The sequence below is a fragment of the Sorex fumeus genome, unplaced genomic scaffold (assembly GCF_029834395.1).
Source record: "Sorex fumeus unplaced genomic scaffold, SorFum_2.1 ptg000054l, whole genome shotgun sequence".
NCBI classification, from domain to species: domain Eukaryota; kingdom Metazoa; phylum Chordata; class Mammalia; order Eulipotyphla; family Soricidae; genus Sorex; species Sorex fumeus.
This window is the reverse complement of record NW_026606111.1, coordinates 16,085,215-16,109,284: the sequence shown is the minus strand read 5'-3', so window position 1 is coordinate 16,109,284 and position 24,070 is coordinate 16,085,215. Positions and strand designations below refer to the sequence as shown.

The following is a 24,070-nucleotide window of genomic DNA, read 5'->3' as shown; positions in this document are numbered from 1 at the left end:
GTTTCAATTTACTTTTGTAAAAAGAAAAATAGCTTTTAATCTCAGAGTTTTAATTGGATAATTTTCTCTATTTTTTCATTACTGGAATAAACATATATAACATAGTTTCACTATATTTCAATATTCTTGACTGCTTATTTTAACATTAGTGTTAGTTCTGGTTTGATTTTGATTAATTTTTCCCTCATCATATATTGTGATTTCCTTGTATGCTTCTTTGCATGTTAATTAGTTTTTGATTAGATATGAGATTTTATGCATTTATCTTGCTTGGTGGAAGATGATTTTTTCTTCCTAAAATTTTCTAACCTTTGTTTTTTAATATAGTCAAGTTCAAAGAAATGGTTTGAGTATTTATGAACAGGTGGAAACTTTTTTTAAATTTTATTTTATTTTTTAATAAGTTTTATTTGATCACCATGAGATAGGTACAAACTTGCATGATTGCGTTTTAGTCATACAATAATCGCACACTCATCCCTCCACCAGTGCACATTTTCTACCACCATTGTTCCCAGTGTCCTTCCCGCCACCTTTGTCCCATCCCACTCCCTGCCTCTGTGGCAGGTACAATCCTTCTTACTCACTCTCTAATTTGGGGTGTTATGATTTTCAATACAGATACTAAGAGGCCATCATGTTTGGTCCTTGGTCTACTTTCAGCACATATCTCCTATCCTGGGTAATCCCTTCAATCATCATTTACTTAGTAGTCTCTTCTCTATCCCAACTACCTTTTCTCCCAGCATGTAGGACTGGCTTCTAAACCGTGGTGTAATCCTCCTGGTCCTTATCTCTACTGTCGTTAGGTGTTTGTCTCATATTATACTACTTTATATTCCACAAATGAGTGCAGTCACTCTATGTCTGTCTCTCTCTTTCTGACTAATTTCACTTAACACGATCCATCCACTTATATTCAAATTTCATGATTTTATCTCTTCTAACAGCTGCATAGGATTCCATTGTGTAGATGTACCAAAGTTTCTTTAATCAGTCATCTTTTCTCTAGTACTCAGGTTTTTTCCAGATTCTGGCTATTGTGAACAGTGCTGCAATAAACGTACAAGTGCAGATGTCATTTCTACTGTGTTTTTTGCATCTCTCTGGTATGTCCAGGGAGTGGTATTGCTGGGTCATATGGAAGATCAATTTCTAATTTTGAGGGGAATGTCCATATTGTTTTCCAAAAAGGCTGGACCAGTTGGCATTTCCACCAATAATAAAAGAGAATCCATGCCAGCACTGGTTGGTCATTATTTTAGTCTCTATCTTCCCTCAAATGATTTCAACAGAATTATTCACTTTTCCCCATATCTTTGCATAAAATTTGTAGACTCCAGTCCTTCATCCAATGATCACAATTAGACATTAAGATGAAGTTCCAAACTTCCAAAATTATCATTTGTTAACACTTTACAAAAGAAAAGGTATGTTAATAAAGTTCTTGAATAAGACATTAATTTCACTGCTAGAAAATGTTAAAATATGGGGGCTGGAGAGATAGCACAGTGAGTAGGGCGTTTGCCTTGCACACGGTCGACCTGGGTTCGATTCCTAGTATCCCATATGGTCCCCTGAGCACCACTAGGAGTAATTCCTGAGTGAAGAGCCAGGAGCAACCCCTGTGCATCATTAGGTGTGACCCAAAAACCAAAACAAACAAAAAAAATTTAAAATATGAGGTAATGAAATATATGTGATTTATACTATTCAATATATGTGATATATATGTGATTTAGATTTAGAAAAGACTTTAATCTCACAAATAGTGTTTTCCACAAGAGAAAAAATTGCTGAACTGATTATTATTTTATTACTTTATATATTAATCTTAAAGCCAGATTTCAATATACCTTTATAAACTCTTAGAAAATAATTCTTCACAATTTTTTACATACACAAATCTATGTGTTGTTTTCACATTTTGCAACAGGATAAGTCATATTTATCGAGTGGTGAAATCAGCCAAGTTAAAAAGCTTCAATATGTTTATGTAGGCATTTGTATCAGTTCCAATAAAGATTAAGATTGGCATATATATTAGTCAGTGATAGCTATAGTGGTACTGCTTTACAAATAGTTCCCAAACTACTCAATGTTCTAAAATAACAATTTTTTCATATGCAATTTGAATTTCTTTCATTTCTTTAATTTTGGATTTGACTGAGTTTTATACTTGTGTCATGTTTGTTTCAAGTTATTATGTCTAAGCCTCACCTCTTGCACTCATTAACAGGTCAATAAAACAAAAAGTATACTAATTTTTGCATGATGGAAACTATCCTATTAGCCATCAGATATCATTTCTAGGGATAATTGTGATGTCTTCCATAACTCTATGAATGTTTGCATATTTTGCTTTACACTGTTGCATGCAATCTTTACATTGTTCTTGTGTGATTTTACATTTCCTGAATCTTTACCTATTAACATGACAGTTTAGGACGCTACAACCTCAAATGCTTTTGACATATGTTTTCTCTGAGCCAAATGTCATATTTCATTTTATATCAGTTGTCTCCAAATTAACCTAAAATAGTAAGTAATTTTTCAAGAGAAAAACATTTCAAACTTCATAGAATACAAGAAAATTTACCATAGAATGTCTCATTTTAAGACTATAATTTTAGCGTGCCTATTAGGAATATAAAACAAAGAAAATATTTTGTTTGGATAGGAAAATGATCTACATGAATAATGGTTTGGGATTTTAGTGGCTTATCAATACCTGACAGAAATCATAGCTTAGTATCTTCAACTTTATTTAGTGCTATGAAATACTCATAGTAAATTAAAACCATAAACATGATCATACGATTGCTCATTTTCCCCCAAACTATATCATTAATAAAATGCCTCTTTGTACAACTAAGTCATATGTAGATTGCTACTTGGCTAAGCCTCTTTAGAACCTTTCATACTAATAAAGCTTAAGTAGTCATAGTCTTTATGCACACCATGGTAAAAAATATTAAGAATTTGAATATCTTGGGTTTAAATGCATGCAATGTTAAGTTTTTAAAAGTCAAGAATAAAAATAATAGCAATGCAAGCTTGCCTAAAATAAAGTATTTGCTTTCTGCTATTTGCTGCACATTCCGTTTAGTTAGGATATCCTACCTAACACCCATCTTATGAAAGTGGATAGACCTATGGTTACAATGGTTGCCACATGAAGGTAATAAAAACCTCTTGGACTTTAATAACCTAAAAGTTAATAACCTGTGTTATTCAAAATAAGAAGCACTGATTTTCCAGTGAATAGAAAAACTACTGAAGTCATATTAGTTCCAGTCCTTATTAGACTCTCCCTCTCTTTATGTACGAAGGCTTGGAATTCCTCCTAATAGAGACCTGTAACATATTTTATTTCTTTATTTATTTGGAATTGGGGCTACATCTGGTGATGCTCAATGGTTACTCCTAGCTCTATGTTTAGGAATCAATTGTAGATCAGGAGACCATAAGGGATGCTGGTGAATTGAACCCTGGTCAGCTGCACACAAAGCAAGTGTCTTCCCCATGGTACTATCACTTAGGCCTCTGATACATATTTTAAATTCTTCAGGGCATATCATTCCCTATTGATTCTTATTTCCTTATATGTTTTGTTTATTTCTAGATGAAAACCCTATATTTTATCATAATGGAGCATTTTTGACCAGACCTAAAAGCCAATAAGCCTTGTTACAAGCAATATAAAATGATTTTATTTAATATTTTAGTATTGTAATAATAGAGGTCAAATATTTAATAGTTGGAATTTTTTTCTAATACTGCTACATTTTGCCAAAGACCTCAATATAAAGTTGCGATTTTATGTAGCAATTGGCAATATTGGATTCTAATAACCACAAATGCCCATGTTTATCTACTTACAGTTATATATAAGACTATGATGTATAAAGTAATACTTTCATTCAGATAAGCATTTATTGAGGGTTTACTTACCCAGGTCCACTCTGGGACTAAAGAAGACATAAAACTATAGCAAATAAATATTAAATTTTAAGAGATTAAGAGATAGGGGAAAGGTTGAAAGGAAGATGGGAACAAAATGAAAGAATAAAACATTATGACGTACACATTCATACAAGTTGCAAAGATCCTCCTAGCTTCAAAATCACCATGACCTTGTTGGCATCTGCCATGAGTCCAGTGCTGAGGACACTCTAGTCAGCTTTGTCAAAGGTTTCCTCTCTGACCTGTCACAACATAAAGAATTCAGCCTAGCAACCCCTGTGGCCACAAATTAATTCACAGCCCATGAGTATGAGATCTAGCAGTTCTCAGACACATCAGTTAATTTGTAGTTACATACCTGCTAATGCAATCAACTGTGCTTCAAGTCTGGGAGGATTTGAAGAAATCTGCATTACACTACTAAACATCACTGCCTAGAATGACCATAATTTAACATTTGTAGGGCACATTATCATACAGATGCACAAGTATTTAAAGATGGCACCAAATACCTATACTTGAAAGAAGTGTTAATATATAAACTTTTAGTATTCTTAAAATAATTCATTTTTGGGGTTGGCTTGCAGGTAACATCTAACAGTGCTCTGAGATTATGCATGACATGGTGCTTGGAGAGTCATGAGATACTAGAGTATTATACTTGGAGCTCCCTCATGTAAACTATAAACTGAAACCCTTTGAACTATCTCCCTGATCCTGATACGAAGCATTCCTTAAAATAACGCTAAAGTTTATACATCTTTTTAATAATTCATATTAAAAATATCTAGGTATACCAGTGATGTGGGATACTGCAGAGCTTATACTCAAAGTTTGGTCACCAATACCATCACGATCACGACCATCCTGTTGTTCGTCGATTGCCTCAAGCAGGCCTCAGTAAGGTCTCCTACGTCCTAGCCCTGAGATTTTTAAAAAAGTGCCATATTTAAGGCTCTTTCAGGGTTAGGAGAATGAGACCCATCGTTGTTACTGGTATTTGGCATATTGTGTACGCCATGGGGAGTTTGCCAGACTCTGCCATGTGGGAAGGTAATGGCTCTAGTCCAGTGGTCGTCTCTAAATCTCATTAAGTGTCCAGTCCATCTGATTTTCGATATCTTGGCAAACAAGTCAGCATTCCTGATTTTTTTTTTAATTTTTATTAGTGAGACATCATGAGGCACAGTTGTAGACTTAAAAATTTTTGTGCTTGGGTTTCAATTATGCAATAATCATTGACAGAGGTTGGAACTCCGGATTCTTTCTGTCATTTGAGTGAAACGTGCTACTCCCAGCATAGCTCTTTCTATTCCTTTTTGAGAGACCCAGATAGCTTCTTATCCTGTTTTCTTTGGGCCCAGGTCTCTGAGGCGTATGTTTGTGCAGGAAGAAGAGTGGAATTGAAGAGATGTGCTCGGAGCCGGAGGCTACATTTGGTAGCCTGCCAGTTTGTCCAAAGTAGGAATGAGATAATAAGATGTCGCCAATACCATACCAAAAAAAAAAAAAACAGTAGAGATCTTCACTATTACTACATAGAATAAGTAAACTTCCATTAAATGGTAGAATTAACACCAATTTCACATTGTTCTTAGCTAGAAAGAAATTTGGCATTTAAAATTTGTCAAAAGTCAAGTGACTTCCATATTACAGTCACTTAGAAAGCTTGCTTAGGGATCTTAGAAAGACATTTAATATTATATTTAGAAACACTTTCTCAAAAATAACTAATATCAATATCTCACTCATAATGAAATATTTCTCAAAATGCAGTGATAATGCTAATATTTTTCCACTGACATTTCAACTAATAGGTTTTTAATCAATTTCAATCAATGAAAGGCATATTAATATTTATAAAAGTATAAAATTTGAGTTATTATTCAATATTTAAAACAGCTTAATTATGCTAGTATGACTTAGAACTTGGGACTCGGACTATTACATTTTTCTTCAGCATATTTGTAAAAATACTTTTTTCTATTTCTTTTTAGTTGTTTTATTGTTTGGGGCCCTACACAGCAGAACTCAGTATTTACTCCTGGCTCTGTGCTCAGGGATCGTTCCTGAAAGAATTCAGGGGACAATATGGGATGCCAGTGATAGAACCTGGAAAAACATCATGCAAAGCAAGTTCCAAACCTGCTGTACAATCTTTACGGTATTCTGTAAAAACATTCCTTGATCTGCACCTTCTCTTGGACTTCTTTCTCTGCATAGTCAAATTGAACATTTTGATATATTTTCCCCAAATAAATTGCAGTCCAATACATGCTACAGATCTTCAGAAAAACTTTAAACAACTTTAGAAATGTTATTTAACCAGTTAGAGATTAGCTATTGCTAAGATGTAACACTTTATGAAGAACCCATTTTAAGGATGGGATCCCATTGACTCTTCCCTTGCTTTTGATGGCCTGGGACACATAATCTGGAAAAGGAAACTTTTTAACTAGGCACATTAAACAAATGTTTTCTTGTTTGTTTGTTTTTTCTACTTTTTGGGTCCGAACTGGTGATGCTCAGGCATTATTTCTGACTGCACTCAGGAATTATTCCTGGCAGTGCTTGGGAGACAGACACAGGATGCCGGGGATCCAACCCAGGTCAGTTTCGTGCAAGGCATATACCCTATCCTACACTATAGCTCATTTATATATGTTTTTTTTTAAGAACAATAAAATGCAAATTTTGAGAATCCTAAAACCAGTGAAGGGAAAATATATAAATGACAAACTGTGATTTGCTTTTCTTTTACAATAATTTACTTTTTGAAGTAAATGATTTTTTTACTTTTTGTAAATAATTTTTCCACACTTCGACAGTGAGTGTGGAAAGGTCGGATTACAGCTGAATCTCACAAAGACAATGTTCATGAGAAACAGTATTGTTTCTGACGTTCCATTCACTCTCAAAGGAACAACCATCTCCAAATGCAACAGTTATGTATACCTAGGTCGAGAAATCATCATGATGAATGGACTGGCACCTGAGTTGTGCAGGAGGAAGAGAGCAGCTTGGAAAGCCTTTAAGAGCATCGAAAAAATAACTAAGAGGATGAAGAACCTCCGGCTCCGAGCACATCTCTTCAATTCCACTCTTCTTCCTGCACAAACATACGCCTCAGAGACCTGGGCCCAAAGAAAACAGGATAAGAAGCTATCTGGGTCTCTCAAAAAGGAATAGAAAGAGCTATGCTGGGAGTAGCACGTTTCACTCAAATGACAGAAAGAATCCGGAGTTCCAAACTCTGTCAATGATTATTGCATAACTGAAACCCAAGCACAAAAATTTTTAAGTCTACAACTGTACCTCATGATGTCTCACTAATAAAAATTTAAAAAAAAAGAATCAGGAATGCTGACTTGTTTGCCAAGATATCGAAAATCAGATGGACTGGACACTTAATGAGATTTAGAGACGACCACTGGACTAGAGCCATTACTGACTGGATTCCATGGGCTTTCAAAAGATCGAGTGGCCGCCCACCTACGAGATGGTCAGACTTCTTCGTCAAGACCCTGAACGATCGGTTTGAGGCTCTTCATGTTCCTAGAACAAGCAGATGCCATTGGACTACACTAGCACGCAACAGGGATAAATGGAGACATTACTGGCGCCCACTCGAGTAAATCGCTGAGTAACAGGATATCAAGTGATCAAGTGACTTTTTAAAATTTTAGCATTATAATACTGAATGATTGCTCTGTTACAGTTAGAAAATATATAATATTATAATGAGAAAGTGTACCTATTGAATATTAATTATCACATACTATAATAGTTGCTGGACAAAAATCGAAACTGCTCAAGCAGAGATTCTATTATCTAGGAGTTTAAAATTGACACTAACTTTAAAATTGACACTATCCGTTATATGGCACAATACCTTAGAAGTAAACAGGATATATTCATACATTAATCTAAAGATAATATATAATGGGAATTACAAAACAGTGATCAGAATGTATATGGAGAGAATGCTCCTGCTCTCTTCTAATCACGCATACAAAGAATACCTGAAAGATAACAGGACTTCCAAGTGATTCGGTTGGGGAAGGAGGAAGATCTGTGATCAAAGTCATAGAATCACCTGAAAGAATGCTGGAAAATAGATCAGATTGAAAGAATGTAGGACACTGCATGAGTGAGGGTAAAGGAAAATGTGCTCAGCAAGACAGGCAAAGTGTGAAAAGAGGACCAGAAAAACATTGAGTACCTAGAATCAAACTTGTACCTTCCAATGTATACCCCAGGGAAAGAAGTCACTTTTACTCTAATTTTGGGTCCAGAAATTGAATTTTAAATTCAAGAAATTAAAAACATCTGAGAATTATTAAGAAATTATTATTCAGAGAACAAACAGGTACTATAAAACAGGTACTATAAAACTTATATAACAGTCACAAGTGTGCAAAACAATGCTTGATGCAGGAGTTATGCATATATGATTCCGCTGAGAAAACATAAAAAATGCTAAGCAAAAGTGCTAGTTTTTATACATTACTTAGGACTTCCATTTGAAAATGGAGAACATCTGTCATAGCAAAAGATTTGTTAGCTTACCACCCTATTATAGAGCTCTTCTAGATAAATGTTAAACTAATTCTGCACTCCCATCTAGAAATAACTCTCCACCCCTCAAACTTAACTATTCTGTACTGATTTTTATCTCTCTTTAATTCACAGGTTCGATTTTCAGTATATATTTTTTTAGTAAACTAAATTTTGGATTTGAAAAATAACCTGCTTCCTATTGTAAAGAGATTTAGAAGCGAAAGATTAGTCAACTCAGAGTATGAGAGATACTACTGTGGTTAGAACACTTGATTCGTATGCAGACCTTCATTCAGTCTGTGGCACCCTGTATAGCTCCAAGACATATCAGAAGGGATATGAGTGCAGAGTCAGGAGTAAGCTCTGATCACAGCTGGCACGTCCCACCAAAAAAAAAAAAAAAAAAACCCGAAAAAAACACATGTCTATTTGATAAGCGGCTGTATTTTCCTAGATCATTACATAGCTATAATTTCCTTTGTCTCTTTTCATTGCTATTATATTGATACATCTTAGACACACTTACGAATTTCTTAGATGGGTTCACTATCCTGGGTTGTTGGACAGCTGAAGAGCCACAAACACCACATCATTTATCTCAACGCAAAACAAAACAAAACAAAACAAAAAACCTAGAGTCTAGTAGAGTCTAATGTGGCAATTTATTGAGATATTTGGTCCAGTTGAGTTCATTCATATTCAGATTGCATTCATTACAGAATTGTTTCTGCAACTTACTGCGTATTTACTTTTCTGATGTTATAAGAAAAAATATGAATCAGAGTTGAGAAATAGCCACAACTTGAATTAAATATACTTTGATTACTTTTAGAAAATCTTATGGGTAGATTTAATTTGAAAAATACTAAGGTTTATTTGTTTGCTTGTCTTAATAAACAATGAAGTTCAAAGAGAGGGTGGAGTATAGGACCAACAGTGAATCAAAGTGGCGCTTTGATAGCAACTAGTAGTGTTATGACTACTGTGATGCTGAATTCAAGAAATATTTGCACTGCATTTTCCTATTCCCTTTTCTTTTAGTCTTTGATGGATATATAATAATTATATTTTATAAGAATGCCAGTGGTGACGGAAGTGCTTCTCCTAATGCAAAAGCTGTAAAGCTATCAGGAGAGCTTTAAGCAAATGTTATCTGTTTTACAGAAGAAATCAATTACCCGCAGATTGCTTAAACCAGTGACAGGCATGGTAAGGAATAAAATGTGTTAAGTAGAAAAGTTACAGCCATCAACATGTAAGGAATTACATGATATATGAAAGCAATCACTTGTTCAATTTACCTTCAAAACTAAAACAAGTTCGTCTGCATTGGAAATAAACATGAACCTCTCTCTGAAAAGAGAACAATTTCTAACTCATTGGAAAAAGTACTGTATATATTTTAACCAGCAGTAGTGCTATTAGAAACACACAACCAGGTTTTAGAGATAAAGTATGTGAACAGTTTAATATACTTATTTCAATGTACGCATCAGTTTGTCTTCATTTTCCTGTAATTCAGCATTATGAAAGTTTTTAGTTATACATGGAATAAAAGGAGTGTCCTAGAAAATGATCCCTACTTTATAACATTTTTATATTTATATTGTATTGCAAAGGATTTTACTCATTAGAAATTTCCAATAAAATTTTGCTTGAAATTCTACAGCATATATGTTTTAATATTTATCTTTCTGTGTTTATGACATAATTTATTATCTATATTAGCAAGAAAAGATTCAGAAGCGGGTCTTTTTTCTGTGTCAAGAAGGAAATAAATGTTTCAAAGAGACTGGCTGTTATATTGGAAGGTATGGTGACTTAAAATGCTCATGAAATCTGTTGATTATTCATGTAGAGTTGGTAACTTGCTTGTAAAACAAGGTCACCATGTCTAGTTCTTTATCAGCACTCTAGGAAATTTTTGCATTGCACAATTTAATTTTTTAAAAACTTAATTCAAATCACATGTAACATAAAAAAGTGATTTCTTAATAAGTGATTGCAGGAATCACTTTACCAGATGTGCCTTCAGAGATATCACAACATAACTATCACGTTTCCCTGTGTGTCATTGTGTGCAATGGCAGTCATGACGAAAGATACCTGCCTAATGAAGAACTTATATTTTTCTTCTCAGGTTCTTCTTTTTTAAAACCTGAAAAGTGTTTAGAAGAATTTGCCCACATGATCTTTTAATAGAATCAGGAGTAATATACCAGCTGGTGCATATCATTTTTCTACAATATTCTGAGGGAGAGTTCTATGCTGATTTAATTTTCTGGGGAATAAAATATGTATATTCAGATTTCATGCAAGTCAATTGTCCTTAATGGACAAATGTTAATGATAAATTTAAAGTACTACATTTGTAAGTTAAAATTTTTGAGGAGAGCCACAGAAGCAGTTTCTTTCTCTCTTTAATTCCACTCTTACACAGGAAACAATATTGTGCAAATTCCCACATGCAAGACAACACTGCTAAGGTTTTTTTTTTCTCTGCAAAATTAGCACGTTGATATAACGGTGATGTCCTACTGATTATTCACTACAGACCTTCTAGCAGAAGAATGCATTCTTAAAATATGAACTTGAAGCTGAAATATTAAATATGCATTTCCTCCTCCTATAGGACATGTTGAAATGCCACATGCTGTTGGTGAGAATGACCCATAAGTGTTGGATTTTTCTCCCCCTCGCTCTTTTCCAAAAACAGTTAGTATGGCGTGCAGTGAACCAAATCAACAATGTGATTCAAGCTGTCTCTGTTGCTTCTTGGCCAAAGAAAGGATAAACTATAAAAACTTGCCTCCTACAGCTTTCAGCTCTTGCTTCCCACACTTTAACATCTTCTGTCACCTCTGGCGCTGTTACTGACCCATGCTAAGCTAAACTAAAGGATGATAAGTTTGCTGCCTTTGCCCTTGTCCTGAGGGGCTGCACATTATCCTATCAAGTATCAGTAGCCATTTCTGTGGGATATTTGTCACCCACGAAGGCCTTTAGAACAAATGAAATGGGCAGCAAATTACAAAAATGTCATTCTCTAAAGGAAATGGATGAAGGCTTTTGTTTTTCAGTAATAAATGGATGCCATAGGCTTATAACACTATTTTTATATTAAATTTGACAGGGTTACTATTTCTAGTTCATTAAGGAAACAGCTTGAAAACCATTTCTTTCTGTATTTTAAAGAATAATGTTGTTTCTCTCTTTTCTTTCCAGTAATAAATATAAACAATACCTGCAGTAGATCCTAAAAATCACAAATCATGATTAATTTCTAGTTACTTTTGCTAATGATTGTTTTATGAATGTGAAAAAAATCATTTTAGGGAGGGATTTTGAGATTATTAATGGATTATGTAAGAGGCACCTATGAATGGATTTCAAAATTCTGATTTATACCTATTCCTCCTTTCTTTATAAATCACAAATATATTACTTCCTTTTCTCACTTTTCTCACACGTTATAGTTTTACAGGGCATCATGATAAATATGCCGTGGACAAAGGTCAAACAAAGGATAATAACTCAATTCCTTAAATGAAAGCTTCAAAGTAAATCCTCTGTGTTTAACAGCAGTACACAGGGGTCAAGATGACAATGTCTCAGACTAGAGAATAAAATGTGCGTTAATACCTTTGAGCCTCAGTACATTTGCTAAATGGGTATACTTGGACTGACATTCTTAGATGTGCTTTAAAGTAGAACTTGAGCAAGCGAAAAAATTATGTAATAAACTAAACAGCATCACATATTTTTAGACTGCCATGATCATGTAGCTTATCAAGTTGTGCTTCACATTTTTATGAGCGTTAAAATGCTCTAATAGAATAGATATATTCTCCTGTAGCTTCATCTTCCCAAACATTTTGGAATTAAGATTTATTTGATTTACTGAGCCTATCCTATCAAAAAATCTATCGAATAATATTTGTAATATACAATATTGAAAAGTAATTCAGGGTTATATGTTTGCAATAATTTTATGCCTGAGAATATTGATGAAAACTAATATAGTGTTCATCATTATTAAATAAGAAAACAAAAAATCAACAAAAAATACTCTGTGAAAATTGTTTAACAGAAATACATTTGTTTTTATCTCCAAGTTTTCTGTTTCTGTGTGTTGAATCATAAATATTGAATGGATGTATTCATCAATCTATGTTCAAATTTTGAGAATATTGATAAAATAATGAAAGCTTAGGTAAACCCATTATAATTTTCAATTATATCAAAATCATAATTTATTGGAGAAAAATGACTGAAAATTTCAACTATGTTTTATGCATATTCATTAAACCTATGTCTTACTTTTTCTTTAAATTTCTCTTTGCTTTTTAATATGAGAACGTGTGTCTGGAATTGTGAAGACCCTACTTGTAAAAGCTTTGATAGAGGCATTTTTGGAGCCAATGATTCCTTAAAAAAAATCTAAATATATTAGTCCACATCTATCCATTTAACACATGTTGTAAAGCTCAAAGGCACTAAGACACATTTTAATCTCTAGATGAATCAATGAATACTGCTGTGAGTCATCCAAGATCTATCCTTTATTATCCTTTATGTGACAGGTCAGTCTGTGTGACTTTTGAATTCTTTCCCTAAAACTTATCAGTGATCCTTGTCTATGTGATTTTTTTTTAAAGTGAGGAATACTACTAAGAGTAACTTGCAAGTGAAAAAGAGTGACTAACATTTTCATCTCCAAATCATTAATAGAATAATCAGGTATCACAGAGGAAATAAAGATGACATATATAACATTTAATATAAAAATTATTAAAATATTACAGTAGTTTATTCAAAAGGTTGAATAATTAGTTTACATGTTGATCAAGTGGATGGAAGTTGGAGAGATAGTACAGAGGTAGGGCATTCGACAATCATGTGACCAGCCTGCATTCCATCTGCAGTACCACATATAAAGAACCCTGAAAACGACTACTGCCAGGAGTGACCTCTAAGTACAGAAACAACAGTAAACTCTGTGTACCACAGGTGGGCTAAAACCTACCAAAATTAAGAAACAATAATTTAAAGAGTTAACTGAATTCTATTTAATTCCACAGTATAGCTGAGTATCATCTAAACACTCATTCTTTAAAACATGGTTTCTAACTTTATCTGAATTTCAACATAAAGGCACATTCATTGTCTTTTAATTATCAAATGCAAAGACTAATTTAAAATATGGTGAGTATGATTATTTTATTTCCTTGATTTGCATACTAGTCAGCATACCTAAAACCAAGCTACTTACTGTTCAAAATATCTTTCTCTTGATTTCTTCATTGATAACACTAGGAAAAAATAATAGAGACAGAAACATCGATGGGATTATAGGAAAGGGATTAAAGGAAAGGATGCCTTCTTCCACAACTAAAACAAACAAAAAAGGTAACAAGATAACAAACAAAAAGGTATAATTTTTGCCACCTATTGATGAAAGTATTAATTACATTCTAATTCAGGACTTCAGAGTAAGAAAACAAAATACTAGCTGAATAGATCACTCACAGTTTGGTAGTTCATGGCTGAACAGTAAGCAAGCTTGGAGTTGCTGCAAAGTCATGGCCTAATACAAAACAGTTCTGTTCCCAAATAGTTTTTCCAAGCTATTTTTTATAGTATGCTTCCTACCAACATACAGAATTTGTAAGAATGTTTCCTGATCATATCTAAACAATAGAAAATGTGAAATATATTATTCTTTGAACTTGCTGATATTTAGGACATGTATTTAATTTAGTTGACCAATCAGCAATCAGAAAGGTAGAATTTAGTAGAACAAACCTGGAAGTAGGGAAGAGAGTACTGAAAGGAAAAGAATATGTTATTGGGTAATTTATTGAATTTATTATAATTACAGAAATTATATTATCTACTCTAAGGATTCTTGATTTTATATGCATATATTTTGGAGAAAAGAAGCAGACATTTTTATATGATGGAAAGCTGGGCATTGTAATAAAATAGTCCCAATAATTAAGAGAATTTACAAAAATAAATGCCAATTCATTAGTATCAGAGGCATTTATGCTATTTGAACATATGTATGTTGAATTTCACTAAAGTGAGTTAGTCAACCTCAGCACCAGAAGAGTATTTTTAAAAAAATAAACAAGAATAATTAAATAAGAATTAAACTTTTAGGATAACCAAATCAAGTTTAAAAAAGAAAGTACAATTTTTCTTTTGTTTATGTTTTTAACAAAAACATGGCCATAATAAAAAAACTTCCCCTAATAGAAGAAAGTCTTTGTCGTAGACTACACGAAGAATCTTGAATAACTTTATTTCTGTAAATTTTTAAAAATAGAATACTTCTGTTTATTTCGTCAGCTGTTTTGTTTCATTATGCATGCTCTTCTCTTCAAATCCTCCAGTTTAGTCTCCCTTTATGTTTTAAATAGTCTGTTATTAACAGAAACAAGAATATAATTTGAACTAGTTAGGCTTAACTTCAATTTTCCCTATTGTGATACTTTATAAATAAATGTCTCCCTTATGCCACTAAGTCCAGTGAAAGTATAACATGGGAAACATATACTTTCTTTCTCACTAAATTGTTGAACATCGTTAGGTTGCTTTACATTTTTGAGACTCAATTTTCTCTTTCAGAAAAGCAGGACTAATAATAGTCTCTCCTTCGAACAGTTGATATTTTGAAAACATTTGAAATTTAGCAGTTTTTTCAAGCTATTTGTCATAGTATGCTTTCTTCCAAGATAGAGAATCGGTAGATATGTTTCCTAACAACATCTAAATAATATGAAATGTAAAATATGTCATTCTTTGAATTTGCTGACATCTAGAACATGTATTCAGTAATATCTAAATTGCTGTTTTGTTACAGAAATCATTTATTTTTCTTTGTTAAAAGTATTGTTTTCTTCTTTTTTACTCTGGAGAATCCCATGCCCTCTGCTGAACACCCCCCCTCCCCCATCTCTCTCTCTCTCCTCATATTTAAGTAAATTTCTTTAAATAAAGCTGTTTTTCTTCACTCAAACAAAGTATTGCACTGTAGCACTGTCCACTATCCTCCCGTTGTTCATAGATTTGCTTGATTGGGCACCACTAACATCTCCATTGTGAGACTTGTTACTGTTTTTGGCTTATCGAATATGCCACGGGGAGCTTGCCAGGCTCTGCCATAAAACAAAGTATTATATAGATCAATTTTATACTTCATATTTATATGTATATATGTTCAGTACAAAAGCTCCCCCAAGCACTGCTGGGAAAGATCTCTGAGCATAATGGGGTATGGACCCTGAAACAAACCAAATCAAACTAAACAGACCTTCCTAAAAATGCTAATTAAATGAAAACATGCTCAGAAGGGAGCAAATTACTACTTTTAAATGGCTTTACCTGTATTTATAAAAGTCGCTTGAACGACCAATCTTTTCAAAAGTATCTTTCATGGCCAAAGAAATAGTTAAGCTAGTAGAACATTTGCCTTGCATACAGCCAACCTAGGTTCGATTACAGGCACTACAGATGATATCCCTATCCTCTTTAGGAGTGATTCCTGAGCAGAGCCAGGAGTAGACCCTGAGCACAGCAAGGTGTGCCTTAAGAAACAAAACTAACTAAATAAACATGAAAGTTTGCTTTCCAAAATTAACTTTGAGCTGCTACACAGCTACTGCAGCTGGTTAAAAATTGCTGTGCAAAGTCATCCATAAAATGAGTATTATGTATACATTTAATATGAAAAGAATTTTCCAAATCATAATATATTAATTAGCTACATGATATAGCAAACCAGAATCACATTACTTATTGAGCTAATATAATTTGCACAGTGGCAGGTAATTTAAGGGATGCATTCTTTTTTCAGCCTGTTTTTAGTAATTGTTAAATATTATTAGTCTGTAATTTGAAAAATATTCAACAATTTTTACTCTTTTAAAGGGATAGTTTTTAATGCTTATACCTATGGCAGATATGAAAAAGAAATTATTTTAGGAAATGACAAGAATAAACTAGATGATGAAAATTCACTGGAAAAAAATGAATTCTATATTCTAAGATTAGCATCAGATTTTAATCTCTTTATCCCCTTTTAAGGATATTTTTGAGATGCATCAGATATCTATGTGTTAGGGTGCAAGAGAATATACCTTAACTATATTATGGGGTATACTCAGAACAAGCAAATAGAGACTGAATGCAGCTACCCACAGGCCATATGCTTGTCTGTGTGTTCATGAATGCTGAAGAAGCAAATATTTCTTTGATCCCTAAGAAATGGAACAGAGAAAAAAATTTATAAAGATTCTGATGCAAATAATAAAGTAGACTTTAAGCTATTATGACAAAATACATGTTGGGTAAATATTTACACAATTGTCAAATACATTATTATTATTATTATTATTATTATTATTATTATGGTGTAGGGGCATACTCCTGCTCAGGTATCACTCTAGGCATGCTCAGGTTATCATATCGGGTGCAGGGAATTGAATCTGTGTCAGCCACATGCAGGGCAAATGCCTTGCCTGCTGCACTATCTTTCTGGCTCCTGAAAACATATTTTTAAATAGGCATAAACATTTTCATGAAGATACTATTTGAAAAGAACATGTTTTGATAAAAAAACAGAAATGAGCCACGTGGCAGAGCCTCAAAGCTGTACATATATATTTTGCATTATATTCTAAATAATATCACAGTCCAAATACATTTAATAATTTAGTCTCAGAAGAAAACAAATAAATGTAAGGATAAATATCTCCCATTCCTACTTAAATAAAGTGAGTACTATTGGGAAGTTTCAATAGAAGAATCTGAGATAATGGTGGAGGGAAACAGACAGTTGGTGAAGAAAATGGGTTTGTGTTGGGCACTGCACGCATGAAGCCCTCATTGACAATACTGTAAACCACAGTGACTAATTTTTATTTATTTTTGTATTTATTGATTGCTTTTTTGGGTCACACCCAGCGATGCACAGGGGTTCCTCCAGGCTCTGCACTCAGGAATCACCTCTGATGGTGCTCAGGGGACCTTATGGGACGCTGGGAATCGAAGCCAGATTGTCTATGTGCAAGGCAAACGCCCTTCCCACTGTCCTCTCGCTCCAGCCTCACAGTGAATAATTTTTTAATGCAGTATAATTATAAAAAAATTAAATGGGGGCTGGAGTAATAGCACAGTGGGTGGGGCATTTGCCTTGCATGCAGCAGACCCGGCTTTGATTCTCAGCATCCCATATGGTCCCCTGAGCACCGCCAGGGGTGATTCCTGAGTGCAGAGCCAGGAGGAACCCCTGTGCATTGCCAGGTGTGACCCAAAAAGCAAAACAAACAAACAAACAAACAAAAAAACCCTAAATGACGCATTAATTTAATCAGTTTTGCTTCCTCACCAATCTGCAATCATCTTACTTAGTACAATTCATATTTAAATCTCAGATTACTCAGAAATATATTGCTAGATATATTGATCATTTACTCAAATAGACTTTTGACAAGTTAAAAGTGATGTTCTCATGAGATGTGTATCCTGCAGAAATCAAATAATGGAAACCAATGGCAAAACTTTTACACTAATGTTATTGTAGTCTTAGTTGGGGATTTTCGTGTGTGAGAGAGATAAGTACTACTGAAATATGTTTATAAACTCAGTTTCTAAAGTCTCGAAACCCCAGTGATGATTTCAGGTTAAAGCAGACAAATACTAGACATCAAAACACTAAAAGAAGTATTTATGCATTCTTCATAGACAAAAATCTAGATCCAGCTAATGTATTCAAGAAAAATGAAATTCATTAATTCTATTCCAGCTTAAATTTTTATTCTCCTAAGCAAAAAATAAATAAATATGTTGCCTAAGGCCTCCAGTTTAATAGAAACTATTTAAATTTCACATATACATATGCTGTTATTTTGTGTTGTACACTATAATGCAGATAAAAAATTCAGAATTAATTAAAAATAAAAGCATAAGGTCAAAAATTTAGATAGAAACCTTGTTATTGAGTTAGTTAATCTTATTCATTTAAAAACCAGAGTATTTCATGTTTTTGATTTACTATTGGATTATAGAAACTGTTCAGTATAAAATAAATTAATGAAAAAATTGATGCAGAATTTGTGAACTTTATTTGGATAAGAAAACAGCTGATTTTCTCATATGATTTATCAAACAATGTACTACCGATTATATCAACAGAAGGTATACAAAATGTTCTGTGAAATAGGAGTAGCTATGAAAAACAGTAGTCTCAATTACATTTTAGATTAAGGTAGAATGTTCTTGTGAACCTCACACATATTTTTATATAACTAAAGAGTGAATTGTATTCCACATTTTTAAGAGTTCTGATTTTATTTTATATTTTTGTATTCTCATGTGTATTTGTAGATCAATCATATATGTAAGAAAATTATCTCCACCTCATGGTATCTGAAGAAAAAATATGTGACAAAAGCAAGGAAGAAAAATAGAAAGAAGAGAAAATGTGTGTTACAAGAAGAAAATAAAAATATAAATAACTTTAAAATTCTTTATATCAAATATTTTCACTAGCAATCTATCCCTTTTGATTATTATTTTCCCCTTTCATTTCTTTTATTATAAAAATGTTATCTGAAGCATAGAGTTATCCTGATCTCTTCTTCTTTATTTTCTATGGAACCAAAATTCATCTACTAGCTATTCATGGCGCATTAAAATTTTGCTCTATGCATTTCGAACAGTGCATTTCTTTTTCCTTTGTTTCTCAAACCTAATACTTACATATGCTCTATTCCCCAATTAGTGAAAGAAGAGGATAGCACTAAAAGGAATGACGAGGGAGAGGAACAGACTTAGATGACCTTCCTCATAAGTGGGATATAAAGAAATTTCCTAGGGGAATATTGAATTCCCAAAGACAATAGAAATGAAGAGCAGGAGAACTGGTCTTTGGTAGAAAGCTTGCCACTGGAGCAAGGGTCAGGGTAGATAAGTTAAGGTAGGGTACACTAGGTCAATCTTGGAGGAAAATGTGTCTGCCACAGAAGCAGCCTGGGGGATGGGAGAGGAAGTGTTAAGTGAAAACTTAATCCAAGAGGGGATCTTGGACACTGATAAGGGATTGGTGTTGTGACACCATATACCAGACACTCAATCACAAATCAATCATAAATATCTTTGTGACTTTGTGATTTGCAGATATTCAATTAAAAATGTATAAATTTTTAAAAGGAAAACTGGAGTTTTTCTATCTGGTCTTATCTACTTACATTGTCTTATTGCCTTTCATAGTAAACTAAAAAATCATACAACATATGAATGGAGTTTTAAAAAAAAGAGGACAATAGTTCTAGTACCTTTGTAAAGAAAAAAACGGGATGTGGGGTGGGGGGAAGAGAAGAAGAAATACAAAGAACAATCATGGTGACCTTGCCTGTTTATTCAGACTGTACAGGAAGTACATAATTTCAGGCATCTAATAGTTGCCCTGGATTACTAGAAAGACTCTACTACTCTATTGTTGGAATCTGTAAGATGACACTAATTTGTCCTTCCTCCCTTGCCACAAGGATCTCAGGTTTATTACAGTGCTCCTGAGGTACTTCCATTCCATTGTGTTTATCTTTAAACTCTTTCTGATGGATGCTCGTCTCCCCAACCAGTTAATCAGCTTTTTCCCTTAATCAGACTCTGTTAACTTGTAAGGTCAGATTCCTCAGATAACTATGATTTTATATGTATGAGTGAAATATTGTCTTTCTCCTCTCCTTATGTCTTACAAATAGTTTACTTTAAAGCAATGTCCTTTTTGTATAGACACAGAAAGACAGTTAATATTATGCTTTTGTAATTTAGGATTTAATTGGCTTTGAATATTATTCACTCCAGGGCATCTGATTTCTCGACTTAAGCCTCAGTTGCCCTTGGTTCCTAACACCCCAAAAGCAGGGTCCCGACGAGGGACTGAATGGACCCAGGGCAAGAGGTGAGCTACCCTGGCATCAAAATGGGTCAGGTCCAAGTGCCACAATTCTTAATTATAAGTTAAGAGTTTGATCATAAACAAATGCTGTCATGATCCAAAAGTAACAATGAGACTAGGACTCTGCTAGGCATAGAAAAGACTATCTGGCCTGAGCACTGTAGTCTGAGATGGAGATGGTCCTAGGAGGGCAATTCTATAAGTTTAAGGTATTTTTTTTACTGTATCCATACAAAATGATTTATATCATGTATGCATATATATTTGTTGGACAAGGAGAATAGAAACACACCCAGGGAATTCGGCTCTAGGGTGGGTCGATCTGATAATGAGAATCTGTCCTAGAAGCAACTTTGTCTGAGGAAAGAACTCTACCCTATTGTGACCACACCTATGTGTGTTGTTACCCCAACCCCTCATTTGTTGCGATTTAAGTAGACTGTAAGAGTGGGCTGAGGGATCAGAATCCAGACTCCAGAGCAAGAGGAGAAAGGGAATCAGGATCATAATCCAGACTCCAGAGAAGGAGGAGAAAGGGGATCCAGATTCCAGAGCCAGGAGAATGAAGGAGGATTGAGAAGGAGAATGAAGTAGCATGGGGAAGGAAGAAGCAGGAGGAGAATCAGAGGAGAATGGAGATGGGAATGGAATAAACTGCAAATGATACCAACCAGCCTGGCCCTTGTTTCCTTCCTTCTCCCACCCATCACCATGGACCTCCCCAGGGTGGGGGAACCAGCGTGAGACTACCGAACGCGGGCGGCAGGAGAGATAGACTGTTGCTGCTGTTGTCTTTTTGAGTTTACATAGGAATCTGCGTGGCTTTATTTCATTGATTCACTACCTGTGATCTTTCAATGTGCATAAAGTTACTATTATTAGTAGTAATTTGTAGTAATACATGCTAACAGAAATGTTCTTCAGAACTTGACCTATGCAGTAATAAAGAACTGGTTCTGTACCAAATAAAACTCTGATATTTAATAATTTAGTTAACACTTCACTAACCAGAATGTTCCCAGTACTGCAGAAACTTTGTATTTGTGAGGCTTGAAATAAACTAGAATTTTCACAACCTTTAAGAGTGCTCAGGTGCTTGATTTCTTTTTATTAGACCAGCTTTTGATTAGAGAGAGAGAGAGAAAAGTGGGCAGATGAATATAGGGAATGAACTCACTGGGGGAAAAAGATCAAGGCAAATCAAGTGCAAAATTAAGAGAAAATTTGACTTGTTGCATATTATATGCTACTATCTTACCTGTCCTCAGCTACTCATTGTGTTATTCATCTTTCTACTGTTATATTTGGAAATTTGAGGACTTTTGATTTTTCATTGTATTTTATTATTATTATTATTAATAATAATCTTTTTTGCTGTAGTGGTAAGATGGTTACAATAGCATTTGTGGTCATCTAGTTTTTGTGTACAAAATTACTATACCTTCGCCACCAAACAAGTGCTCAGGACCCTCTGCCACTTGCCTTTCTCCACATCTTGGTAATCTCTGTTTGAGTATTAAAGGTAAAGCGTTCGCCATCATTTAATACTGTTTGTTCCCTTTCTCTATACACTATAGATAATGAGATCATCTAGTGTTTGTCCTTTCCCCACTGTGTTACCCTAACCCTAGTATCTGCTATCATATTGAGGTTCCTAGGAGACTTCTTATTTTTTATTTATTTATTTATTTTTGCTTTTTGGGTCACACCGGCGGTGCACAAGGGTTACTCTTGGCTCATGCACTCAGAAATTACTCCTGGCAGTGCTCAGAGAACCATATGGGATGCTGGGAATCGAATCCGAGGGGTTACTCCGGGCTCATGCACTCAGGAATTACTCCTGGCAGTGCTTGGAGGACCATATGGGATGCTGGAAATTGAACCCGGGTCCACTGCGTGCAGAGCAAATGCCCTACTCGCTGTGCTATCCCTCCAGCCCTGACTTCTTATTCTTTAATAAGAAACTTCTCAGAAAGAATTAATTACCAAAATTATTATAAATTTAGAATGTGGTTTTGCTCTTCTGTTTACAAATGTATGCCCCTGTCTATTTAATTTCTTACTATTCTAATACAGTCTTCTCTGTGTCCTTGTTTTCAACAATGAATATTCTGAGATGTATTAGAAGAGGGAGTCCTAACGTTTATGTTAAAGCTAAAGTACAAAAAGGAAACTTTAAATTATCTCTAACATTAATAACACTACTGAGATTAAATACATTCATCTTTTTTTGTTCTGCTTCCCATCTCTGAAACCTAGCTGCACTCAATTCTACTTTTCAAGTTCAGGGGAGTTTTTAAAAAATATCCTACTTAGGCTATCACACATTGCAACAATTTTTTTTCAAGATTCGTTTATTGACAAGATATACTATAGAAAATATAAGTAATATAAGAGCATGTTTTTATTATGATAAAGAATGAAACAACTTAATACGAAACTCCTAAAGTAAATGAGTTAGCCTTTGCTCACCCTACAGGATGAGCTGCTAGTTTTCTTGCCCACTAATGAGCTACTTTTGACCTGACTTAAAACCATCTCAGGACCCCACTGGTGCCTACTCATTCACAAAGGCCTCCCCCACCCCCATACCATTTCTATCCAATGGGCTGTCTGCCTGATCTGCATGCAATATTGTCCGCCAGCATGAACGATTTACAATAGGCACTTTATTTCTGTAATTTAAAAGGAAAAAGAGAGAGAGAGAGAGAGAGACATACACACACACACAACTACTGATGCAAAATATCATTTTTTCCTTTCTAATGGATGAGTAATAGCCGGTAGATTTCTGAAAAGCTGTCCAGGGTGCCTGTCAGCGCTGGCAAAATTTCTGACCCAGAGAAATATATTCACAAACAGCCCCTGTGATTATGAGTTACAGGCCCCATTGGAAAATGCTGTTTAGTGAAGTACCAGAGAAATTATAAAACTAGTCTAAATACTTGGCACATAGAATTTACCATTCGTATATACAAACAATGTTTCATGGAAGAAAATACATGACAGTATATGTTCCAAATTAAATTTAAAACATACACACATATGGATATCGATAAGTTATAAAGTACTCTGAAATGAAGTCCAATTTCAATAGATGCCAACGGACTAAAATCAGGAAATGGATGTGAATTAGATCAGACTTTGGCACCTAGTGAATCCATATTCCCATTAGCCCCAATCCTTGTGCTCCAATTTAACTTGATTCTGAAGATCTTCTTTGTGGTCTGATTTGGAACCTATTACTTCCCTTTTGAGATGAGAACAATAAGGGAGGAGAAGAGGAATATGTGAAGAAAGGTAACAATAATTCCCTTGAATTAAGGGATCATTTTGCTTCATGTTCCCTTTCAGTCCTTCCTGCCCTTGCATAGATCTTGGCAATGGTTGCTGTTCCAGTGCCAATTTAGTGACGGCAGCACTGGGCATCCTGCTCTAGTGGAGAAAAGCAACATAGTGTCTCCAAACAGAAACTATCAAGTACCAGAAGTGAACACAGGACATTTGGAAACTAGGAGTTAAAACCAGTGTGATCATTCAAATCAGATCTTTGCTCTACACTGGATTTTTCGTAAT

The 24,070-nt window shown here is 34.3% G+C and overlaps 1 long non-coding RNA gene across 1 annotated transcript in view; it reads right to left on the bottom strand.

Moving 5' to 3' along the window:
* Positions 1-4,087: 4,087 nt before the first annotated feature.
* LOC130033672 (uncharacterized) overlaps positions 4,088-24,070 on the bottom strand; it is a 56,609-nt gene continuing 36,626 nt past the window's right edge. The window contains exon 4 of the long non-coding RNA XR_008793970.1: positions 4,088-4,208. This is a non-coding gene — a long non-coding RNA (uncharacterized LOC130033672). The remainder of the gene's footprint in view (positions 4,209-24,070) is intronic.